Source organism: Simochromis diagramma, unplaced genomic scaffold (assembly GCF_900408965.1).
Source record: "Simochromis diagramma unplaced genomic scaffold, fSimDia1.1 OVJJ01000621.1, whole genome shotgun sequence".
Taxonomy (NCBI): Eukaryota; Metazoa; Chordata; class Actinopteri; order Cichliformes; family Cichlidae; genus Simochromis; species Simochromis diagramma.
Window position 1 is genome coordinate 95,816 of NW_024387452.1, and position 11,779 is coordinate 107,594.

Consider the following 11,779-nt stretch of genomic DNA (forward strand, 5'->3'; position numbering starts at 1 on the left):
ATCTGGATTTTGGGCTTGTTGTTGGGTTCCTACAGAGCTCAGATGGACACACCAAGGTTCTTCTAATGAAATGAAGGCCAAACTCAAACTAGGAGGGAAAAACATTTTCATCAACTTCAATAAAAATCCAAAGATTAGAAAGTGAAGCAACAATGAGTCCTAGTACAGTCCACGCACTGAAGTCCCTGCTGCTCTTTATACTGGATGTGCTGCATCACTGACTGACAGCTGATGAAGAGTCTCTGGAAACACTCGTTTATCTCCTCTGCTCTTCCTTCTTCTCTCTGCAGGTGGAGCTGATGATGGTAAACAGGACGGTGTGTGTGCTGAGAGAGGAGGAGCTGTGTCCTGATGATCCGAGAGGTTGAAGCAGCAGCAGCTTGTGTGTAGAGACGCTCTGACTGGGCCATGTTCTGGGAGGTGGAGAGGAGGCTTCATCCAGCAGTGACTGACACGAGGAATGAGAAGAAGTGCGATGACTGTCAGTGCTGCAGAGTGAACTGCTCTGAGAACAGCTCCACTGTCAGACACCTGTAGAGTCCAGCATCATCCCTGTGTGTCCCTCTGGATTCTGACAGAGGATCCATCAGTGTATCTGGACTGCCTCTGCTGCTGCACTGTCTTCTAAAGTCTCTGCACAGTTCTGTCTGACTCTGGCTTCAGACCCTCCTGGATCAAACTCACCTGGAAGACTTTCAAAATCAAATTTTATTTGTCACACACACAACCATACCCAGTATGCTGAGGTGAAATGCTTGAAGCTGTGCAATGCCCGACCATTAAATGACAGTGGTTTTACTGTATTTACAATTTACAGGTTGTCAGGTTTTGTATTGTTGATTATCATGGAGCTGAAATTGTACTACAGTCTGCTGGTGAGGAACTTTTTTGAGTGTTGAATTAAATGTCCTCCACAATCTGTATATGAATTGTCATTAAAACCACAGAGATTCTTACTTATAAAGGAAAGAAAAAAGTGGGACAATGCCCTCACATATAGTGTATATTTCTGAAACATTACAAAGATGCAGGTAATTCTGGGTTCACCTGATTACAGATTAGACTGGTGGACAAACAGAGATGTTGTGTACAACTGGTGCGCATCAGTGACACAAAATTAATCGCAAGGCTGGAAGCAGAATTAGGAGGCGTCAGAGTCAGCGAGGGTCCGGATCAATGAACCAAGTTTGCCCACCTTCTGGATGAATCACCCCTCAAAAGGATTCAAAATTTGGGCCACGAAGAACAGTTCAGGAAACCTATTTATTGTTTCGTCTGTGAAACTGTATAAATGAATGTAAATTATGTTAAAGGCAAACACATTTGTAAGCCATAGAACAAACCTGCTTTGCATTACCTTCAAACATCTGTATAGATTTGATACATTATTTATTAACTGAATTTGCTAACATGTCTTACATAGTGAGAGTGTTTCTTTCACTGATGTATTTCAATGATATGTATTTTTTATGACTAAATAATGCTCTATCGAACACCTGGCAATAACAGCAGGTGTGGCAATTTTGTAATTTGTTGTTTAAATTTGATATTATTTCAGGCCGTATATTTTCTTAGCCTTTGTCATACTCATGCTTAACCCTCTCAGGCTCAAATTAAGTTTTTGTTGCTATGCACAAAAAGATACCTGCAGTGGTACTTCTGAGTAAAAAAAACTCATGAAATATGTATGTGGGGTGATCAGGTTGTTAGCTTTTAACTGTTGCATATCTGCAACGCCTGCCTTGAGAGGGTTAACAGAGCAATCTCAGAAACAGTACAATAATTTTGGGCGTGTGGGGGTCACCCAGAGTCAGAGTCTAGTGAGATATCTGTGTCACCTCTTACAGTTTTCCTGTAATCTGAGCTCAAAGATGAGAAAATATAGAGTACAGTACTGTAAATTGGGTAAAGTTTACTGTTGATTTTCTGGAAAACAGTACAGTAATTTGGGCTGTGGATCACAGGGTGAAAAGTGGAGTGAACCAAAACTGGGAGTGGATTGTGAAGTACAATGTGTCAGGACCAGAGTTGGTCAAGTTACTTGAAAAAAGTAATCAGTAACTTAACATTTTAATAACTGGGTATTGAATGTCATAGGCCCAATGTTCCCTCTAATTTTTCACGTGTCTGAGCGAACACACAAACTCCCTGAGCGGTCCCTTGGACCACTGTGAGCGACATCAGACGTGTGCACTGTGGTCACGCCGACATCGAATCCATCCAAGTTTCATGGTTTATTAAAATAATCAAATTACAGCGTTTACATTTATGTTAGACTACTTTTAATGAACTGCTTCAGCCCATTTACAATGAAAATGTAAAAGAAATCTTGTTCATGACCTGTGTAGTATGTTAACACTATTGGAAGTAAAAATAACTTGAACTCCAATTTCAAAAACACAACTTTCTTTTTTTTTTTTTTATAAAGCTCTGACTTGTATTATGAGTCTGTGGTCTGGGAGAGAGTCCTGTAACTCTGTGTCTCCAAAATACAGGATATAATGACCAAAGCTGGTCAATCAATCAATCAATCAATCAATCTTTATTTATAAAGCACTTTTCATACAAAAAAAAAGTAGCACAAAGTGCTTTACATGGTTAAAAGCAGCCCACCCCACCCTCCAACTAACCCCCCACACTCTCATTAACATAAACGATCATGAATACACACATCTCTCCCCCCCCCCCCCCCACACACACACACACGCACACTTAAAGAGTAAAATTGGGCTGGGTACGCATGAGCCAAGTGAGGAAACACTATCACAGGGAGCCGTCTGCACCGGGAGCCTCCAGGCTGGGCACACAGCAGGAGGGAGGCAAAGAAGCCCCCCAGCCAGGCTGAGAGGACCCCCAGAGCCCCAGCAGCCACGGTCGATCACAGCCCCGGTGCAGAGAGCCCCCTCCGAGGAAACACTGGAGATATGACACAATAGGATATATACAGGGTAAAAAGATAAAGTAAATAAGAACGGGATACAATATAAATAGAAATATAAATAGGGTAAGAAGATAAAAAATGAATAAGAATAAAATCAATAAATATTAGGTAAAACCTAAATTAATAAATAGAATAACAGGATAGAATAAATAAGCATAAAATAAATAAACGTTAGGTGAAAGCTAAATTAAAAAGGTGGGTCTTGAGCCTGTTCTTACAAACATGTACGTTCTCTGCGGCCCTGAGCTCCTCCGGCAGGCTGTTCCACAGACGAGGACCATACCACTGAAAAGCTGCCTCTCCGTGAGTATGTGTCCTGACTTTGGGAACAGTCAAAAGGCCAGTGCCAGAGGACCTCAGGGTCCACGAGGGTTCATATGGTAAAAGCAGATCTGAGAGAGAAGAAGGCCCAAGACCATTAAGACATTTAAAAACCAATAAAAGAACTTTAAAATCGATCCTGAAACACTCGGGGAGCCAATGCAGCCATTCTAAAACCGGTGTAATGTGGGCCCGCCCTCTGGTCTTCGTCAGCACACGAGCTGCAGTTTTGTAAAAGTTGTAAGGGTGATATATTCTTTTTGGGGAGACCAGAGAGCAGGGCGTTACAGTAATCAATGCAACTGGTAATAAAAGCATGCATCAGCATCTCCGTGTTGGCCCGTGAGAGAATAGGGCGGACTCTGGCTATATTTTTTAAATGATAAAATCCCATTTTGGTTACATGTTTAATATGTGGGATAAAACCAAGCTCAGAGATAAAAATAACACCCAGGTTTTTCACTTGTAGTGAAGGACATAGTGAAAATGCCTGTAATGAGTTTCTCTCTCTGAGCCTCAGGACCGATGATTAAAACTTCAGTTTTGTCCTGGTTAAGCTGTAAAAAGTTTTCTGCCATCCAAGATCTTATATCTAAAGTACAGTTAAAAAGGGCATCCATTGGTCTGGTGTCATCGGGGGACACGGAGATGGTGTTGGTACATCATCTATCTTAACCAAATCCCACAGCTTTTCCATTAACATTGAAAATTCTCCCACCCTTCCCTCCCCTCAGGTTAAGAGTTTGGGTGTCATACTTGATAATACTCTTTCATTCCAGTCTCACATTAATTACATAACCCGGTCTGCTTCCTTCCATTTACGTAATATTCACCGACTCCGTCCCTTCCTTACTCCCCATGCTGCTGCCATCCTTGTCCATAGTCTTATTATGTCCCGTATTGATTACTGTAATTCCCTCCTATTTGGTCTCCCTAAAAGGTCCCTTCATAAACTCCAACTTCTTCAAAGTTCTGCAGCTCGGGTCATAACTTGCACTCTGTTAACAGCTCATATTACCCCAGTTCTTCAGCAGCTTCACTGGTTGCCCATAGAAGCCAGGATAAATTTTAAAATCTTACTTCTTACATACAAGTGTCTCCATAAATCTGCTCCTTCATATTTGTGTGAGCTGCTCCATATCACCACTGTTTCCCTGCCCTCTCAGATCATCATCTGCTATTCATCTTACTGTTCCGTCCTCACACCTTATTACTGTGGGGAGCAGAGCTTTCAGTCGCTCTGCTCCTCGGCTCTGGAACTCTCTTCCTCCTGCACTAAGAAATATTGACTCCCTCTCCGTATTTAAGACACAGCTCAAAACACATCTGTTTAAACTGGCTTATTCGCTTTAATGCTGATTTTATCTGTTGTCACGCTCTGTTTTGTAAGTTTAACTTATTTTATGTATTTTATGACTACTGTTCCTTTTATTAATTGTGTTTTTTGTAAGGTGACCTTGGGTTTCTGAAAGGCGCCCTCAAATAAAATGTATTATTATTATTATTATTATTATTACTGAGGCCTGTGGGGCATTATCAGCCACTGAGACAACAGACAAATTTCAGTGTTTTAACATATGAATATTAAATACTTAAGGGCTACTTGTTTAAATAATGGAGGTGAACGATACATCATAATTTTACATGATAATATCACAGATGATAGACTCAATGAATAGATTTTAGGTAGATGCTTGTGCATTCTTAAAGTCTGATATGTTGAACTGAACTGAGTGTGTCAGCTGTTCAAAGCCTCTCCCAGTCAGTGCTGTTCTCCATGCCTGTCTTACTGCACATGGTGTTATTAGCACAAACACTTTAAAGGTGAACATTTAGGACTTACTGCAAATGTTACTATGTCAAAGTTACTGTGACTCAAACAGAGGAAATTTAGATTTTTTTATTTCCACACCTCATTTATTTAAAAGTATTTAATAGCATATAACACCCAAAATATGCTTCGGTTCACATTTAACTCCAGAAAATCATCAATCAAAACATGGATATTACCTGACCACAGATTCGTGGTGACGTCACTGCTCTTTTAACTGTTTGGTGTCTTTGCTTTGTTTGCTGGTTGTAGAAATGGTTTATATGAGCTTTGAGCTGAGAGTCAGAGGTTTCTGTGGACGCTGCTCATGTCGGCACTTATATTTCTGACCTTTTCTTATAACCGATTAAACATGATCTCCTCCCTTTTGCCCCCATTTTTGGTGGTGTAGGTACAAATGATCAGGCATGACATTCTCATAATAAATAAGATACTGCAAATAATTATTTCTGCATTTGTGCGATTGAAGTGAATTGAAAATGTGTATGCAATGATACTGTTTTAAAGATTTGGCCTAAATAACTTTGGAGTGAATGAGTCTAAACATGATGACCTAACTAGTGATACCCTGACACACACACACACACACACACACACACACACACACACACACACACACACACAGTATACTTCAAGAACAGTTTCCCGTCTAAAAACCTGTTTTCTGCATTATTCGCTTGTTCGTTACACATAAGACCTCCGTTGTTTACAGCGCTGTCAGCCGCTGATTTTTCCCTTTAAATACTTCCAAAAAGAAAACCTAATTTCTGCCGTTCAATAGGCTACTAAAATAATTTAAACTTTTTAACATTATGCAAAATTGCAAAACGCTTAGGTGTGTCTCTAATAAAGCCTCTGTAATTTGCTCTGCTTCCATTCAGCAGCATCAGGTAATGTTCATTTGTTGATTAATGGTTTTCTTTCGGTTTTGATCTACTGCTGAATATTTTTATAAAATCGTTTTTCTGTTTTAGCCTCAGCTATGTTGACACAAAGGCATCTGGTGTGATGCTTACACATTAGATAAAGTCTCGAAAGTGTCAGCTTTCTTTTTATAGTTATAAAAATATGCAAATGTACTGATCTATGATCTGAATTATACTATTGACTGAGTGTCTGAGGCTAACAGTTACACCAAAACTCTGTCCTGATAGTTTCCACTTTCTCTTTTGTATCACACATACTGAGACAATATTCGGGTTAAATAACCATGAAAACAATTCATTTCTTCAGTTTAGAGGTTTACACATCATTATAATCACAGAGCCCGCTTCACTTGAATTGTCCACTTGATGGCGCAGTAGAGCAAATGAATCATCACAATGCTTCGAACCATGAGTCGACCAATTGGGTGGAAAGCTTCAGTTCATCATGAGGCTTCATCTCACCATCACTACAAAGAAGCCAAAACCCCTGCGTGACGACCCACTGCACCCTGCCTTCCTTTTGGCTCATGTGTGTCTTGTTTGCAGGTAATGGAGAGGCGGAGTTCCCGTTTACAATCAGTGACACTGGCAACACCTGGGCCAGTGTGCCAGGACTCTATATGAAAAGCCTTTAGGGCATAGTTTTAGTTGGCTCCGAGACACCAGGTTTGACTTTGGCTGTGTTAGGTTTGGTTTACTTTTGGCACTACTACATGCATCATCTTCCACTCATCCATTCCTTCACACACTACTAATGGTACTGATTACACACGCCACTGTTTGTTTTTGACAGTAGGGTTTCTTTTCTGTTTTATTTGTTTTAAAAGAATAAAGCAGCTTGGAATACATTCCTAACCATGTCTGGGCTTTTCTTTGTCATGACCATATGGCCCGGTTCGTGACACCCTGTTTTTCAGGCAGAGGAGAAAAAGAGGGGCTCGGTGTAAGATAAAGAAGCATTTTTTTTAACTGTGAATCGTGCAAAGCTACTCTAGTAGAGTCCAAGAATAAGAATATCATGTTGAAAATGAACATGAGGATGATCAAAATGCATTTCCTCTAACAAATACATACTATAGAGAGCGGAGCTGCTTCATCATTTAAAAAACAAAACAAAGAAAACAACGTCTTTGGCTGAGCACAAACACAAGCGCTCAGGAATCAGATTAACCAACAACAGACAACAGCCAAGGTTTGTTTCAACAACTCAGCGTAAAGAGTAATTAGCTAACACTGTAACTGTTGGCCAGTAAAAATCCACATTTGCTTACTTTCACATTCAGCAGCTCATTAAGATACTTCAAATAAATCTAATTAAGACATTTAAATGTTGGTTGTATTTTCCTTCCCGATGCATGTGAAAGGTTAAGACTTACATCTCCAAATGTAGTGGAACTGATTTGAACCAGAGGACTCAGCCACACTGTTACTATGTACTGCATAAACATGTTATTTTTTGGTTTTTTTTGCCTGTCCCGTTTGGTTCTTTTGCCATCAGAATTATTGTCTAAAGGCGAGGAAAGATGCCCAACGGATTTACTTTATCAAATTGACCATCCCAGCCTTGCCGTAATGATCTATTTGATTCACCTTTTATTGTTTATTTTATTTATTTATTTATTTTCACTTGCTAGATACGGGACAGACTTGAATGAGGAAAAGAAAAGGGAGAAAGGAAGAGGGGGGGAAAACAGCGGAGAAGAGGGACGGGGATAAAGGGCAAAAAAACAAAAACCAACTAAATAAGCAGACAAAAAAAAATACATATATCAATCACCTGGATGACCTGTTGAGAAAGAGAAAAGAAAACAAGCAGAAGAAAACGAGAGCAACACAATAAACAACATCACGATGATATATGGGAATATAACAGTAAATATTAAATATTAAACATTATTGTGCAGCACGTAATATCGACAGCGCACAGTGTGCTTTGAGGTAGGAGCCAAAAAGGGTGTAGTTTGTGTGTGTGTGAGCACCCGTGTGTACACCTGTGAGCATGGACGCGCTTGTTTTTAAAAGGTTCCTTCATGTAATGATCTGCTAGAGGGTGTGGGGGGGCCACAGCCCCGTCCTCCAGGGCATGAAGCAGGTATGGAGGAGATCAAGACTCCAGACATCCAGAGGCCCCCAGAACACAAGAGACCAAGGAAGACCAACAGAGGGGCAGCCGCGCCACTGTCCCAGAAAGAGCTGAGGAGAGTCCCAGATGAGGAGTCACTCAGCAGCCGCGGAGCAGAAGCCAGGGGGGGTTGCAGTGACGTGCCCGTGAGCTCCGCCGGCAGCCAGCTCGGCCAGAGTGACCGAGCCCCAGGCCGAGAGGCCGAGGACACCCCACCCCCGAAGTGGCCCGAGCAAGCCCCAGGCTCCAAGTCCCAACAAGCAGCCACCAAGGAGTGAGCTGGTGTGTACCTGGGCGCCCATCCCCGGACACAAAGAACCACCAACGCACCGATGTCTGAGGGAGTCCGTTACTGGCAGGGGGAGTGGTGGGGGGAGATAGGCCTCCATACCTTAGAGGGCCTGAGATGTCCCCAGAGAGGTGGTGTCTGATACCCAACCTGACATATAGACACAGACATACAGGCACACACAGATACAAACATCCATACCCACCCTCATGCTCTCATATGCAATTACTCAACACTCAACCAACGTGGAGACAGACATAGAGAGACACTGTACACACAATCACACTCCCCAAGCGTACTCTAAGCCCCGGGTCTAGGTACCCTTGCCCCTGGAGGGGGGAACTGCACCCAGACCCAGGTGGTGTTACCCTTTTCCCTGCGGTGGGGAGAAGCAGACCGCCCCGACTCCGCAGCAGCAGGAAGGCCCCACACTCCAGACCCCAATCGGACGGCCAACTCCTCCTCCTGGCCCCCCGCTCCAGCAGGTCATAGAGAACGGGGGTGAGAGAAGACTCCAAACCTCCCTCCGCCCGCTCACATGTAGTGTTGATGCATGTGTGTTCTAAGGTGCATTTAAAACCCAGGAGTGCATGGAGCTGCCTGCCAGAGAGCAGCAGGTAAGCACATGGTCCCTCCTGATAGCCCTCAGTGTCTACGTGTATTTAAAATTGAGAGGTGGGCAACGACGCCAGGGGTGAGGTTGTACACCCTGATGGTCTTTTGAAGTCCGTGTAGCGTGCCCACCCCCAAGGTCCTATATGTATGTGTTATGAGAGTGTGAGTAATGTGAATGTCTAAGTTGTGAGATAAAATTGAGGCACAGGCAGCCAGAAGGGGACAGAGGGGGGGATGCCTCCCCTGCACCCTGGTGACACAACCTTACCCCAAGGCCCTGCATGTGTGGGTGATTGTGGTGGAGCGGGAAGAGGGAGGCAGCTGGAGATGGGGAGGGAAGGAAGGGAGGGGCAAGTGACGCCTCCCTGGGGCCAGCTCCCCCGCTGCATAAGCATGTTTACCGATGAAGGTAGCTGTCCTGACTGTGTGATTAAATTCTGTGCTGAAAGCATCAAATCATTTTAATGATTAACTTGCTATGAGAGGTTTTTACTCCAAGTGTGACTTTTTCTGGGCTCATAAACCTTTTTCAGGGTCAAATTCAAGCACTTTGTGAGCACGTTCAATGTCCATTTTCAAACTTTTCCAGCACATTGCCAAAAAAAGGATGCATATTTCACTTCATCACCTCAGTAAGACCATGTCAAAGGCCAAATTAATAAGTCTTCTCATCAGATATTGATGCTTCTTTCTTATGTGACACAAAAAATAGGAGGAGACAGATCTTGGCTTGTGTTGTTTTTTAAGTTCATTCAAAACTAACTGTAAGACGCTTAACTACATTGCAGTCTGTGTTGTTGAAGTCCTAAATTATCACCTCTAAAGTGTTTGTGCTAATAACATCATGTACAGTAAGACAGGCACAGAGAACAGCACTGACTGGGAGAGGCTTTGAACAGATGACATACTCAGTTCAATTCAACACTTCAGACTTTAAGAATATAATCCACCCATTGTTATCATCTTCAATGCCCTGTACCAACACAGAGCAGAGCAGCTATCTGAACGCTACAGAGGTCGATTATCTTGTTAATAATTTCACCTCCTCACTACGTACGACTCTGGATACTGTAGCTCCTGTGAAAACTAAGGCCTCAAATCAGAAGTACCTGACTCCGTGGTATAATTCTCAAACATGTAGCCTAAAGCAGATGACTCGTAATCTGGAGAGGAAATGGCGTGTCACAAATTTAGAGGATCATCATTTAGCCTGGAGAAATAGTTTGCTGCTTTATAAGAAAGCCCTCCGCAAAGCCAGAACATCTTACTATTCATCACTGATTGGAGAAAATAAGAACAACCCCAGGTTTCTCTTCAGCTCTGTAGCTAGGCTGACAAACAGTCAGAGCTCTGTTGAGCCAACCATCCCTTTAACGTTAACTAGTAATGACTTCATGAACTTCTTCACAAATAACATTTTTATCATTAGAGAAAAATTACCAATAATCATCCCACAGATGTAATATTATCTACAGCTACTTTTAGTACCATTGATGTTACGTTAGATTCTTTTTCTCCAATTGATCTTTCTGAGTTAACTTCAATAATTACTTCCTCCAAACCATCAACGTGTCTTTTAGACCCCATTCCTACAAAACTGCTCAAAGAAGTCCTGCCATTAATTAATTCTTCAATCTTAAATATGATCAACCTATCTCTAATAATCGGCTATGTACCACAGGCCTTCAAGCTGGCTGTAGTTAAACCTTTACTCAAAAAGCATCTCTAGACCCAGCAGTCTTAGCTAATTATAGGCCAATCTCCAACCTTCCTTTATATCAAACATCCTTGAAAGAGTAGTTGTCAAACAGCTAACAGATCATCTGCAGAGGAATGGCTTATTTGAAGAGTTTCAGTCAGGTTTCAGAGCTCATCACAGCACAGAAACAGCTTTAGTGAAGGTTACAAATGATCTTCTTATGGCCTCTGACAGTGGACTCATCTCTGTGCTTTTCCTGCTAGACCTCAGTGCAGCATTCGATACTGTCGACCATAATATCCTATTAGAGCGATTAGAACATGCTGTAGGTATTACAGGTACTGCGCTGCAGTGGTTGGTATCATATCTATCTAATAGACTCCAGTTTGTGCATGTAAATGGAGAGTCCTCTTCACACACTGAGGTTAATTATGGAGTTCCACAGGGTTCAGTGCTAGGACCAATTCTGTTTACATTATACATGCTTCCCTTAGGCAGCATCATGAGAAGACATAGCATACATTTTACAGTGCTATGCAGATGACACCCAGCTCTATCTGTCCATGAAGTTGATTTGTTCACATTTTCACATCTTAATTTTTAAGTGAAATGTGCATTTTGAGTTTATACACTATGTATTAGGGCTGGGCGATGTGGCCTAAAATCCATATCGCAGTATAATTTGAAGCACGTGCGTAACGATATATATCACGATATATTCTTTTCTTCTGTATAACGTATTTTCTACACTATAAGGCACACTTAAAATCCTTTAATTTTTCTCAAAAATCAATGTATGAATTCTGGTTGTGCTTACTGACCTCGGACCGATTTTGGTGTGCAGAAATCTGTTAGAAAATGTTTTGATGGATTGTCAGAGCATTACGGCTGCTGTGGTGAGGAGCTTCACGGAGTAATCTGGGTCCAAAACTCTGTTCCCTTCAGGTCCCAAAGTCAAACGAACACTGAGAGTTAAAAACAGTCTGATTCTTTCATCTTTAATAAAATCATCAACCTTGCTGCTTTACCAGGTGT

General features: G+C 41.9%; 1 long non-coding RNA gene across 1 annotated transcript in view; it reads left to right on the forward strand.

Moving 5' to 3' along the window:
• LOC120722836 overlaps nt 1-656 on the forward strand; it is a 15,128-nt gene extending 14,472 nt beyond the window's left edge. The window contains exon 3 of the long non-coding RNA XR_005693611.1: nt 297-656. This is a non-coding gene — a long non-coding RNA (uncharacterized LOC120722836). The remainder of the gene's footprint in view (nt 1-296) is intronic.
• Nucleotides 657-11,779: the final 11,123 nt, after the last annotated feature.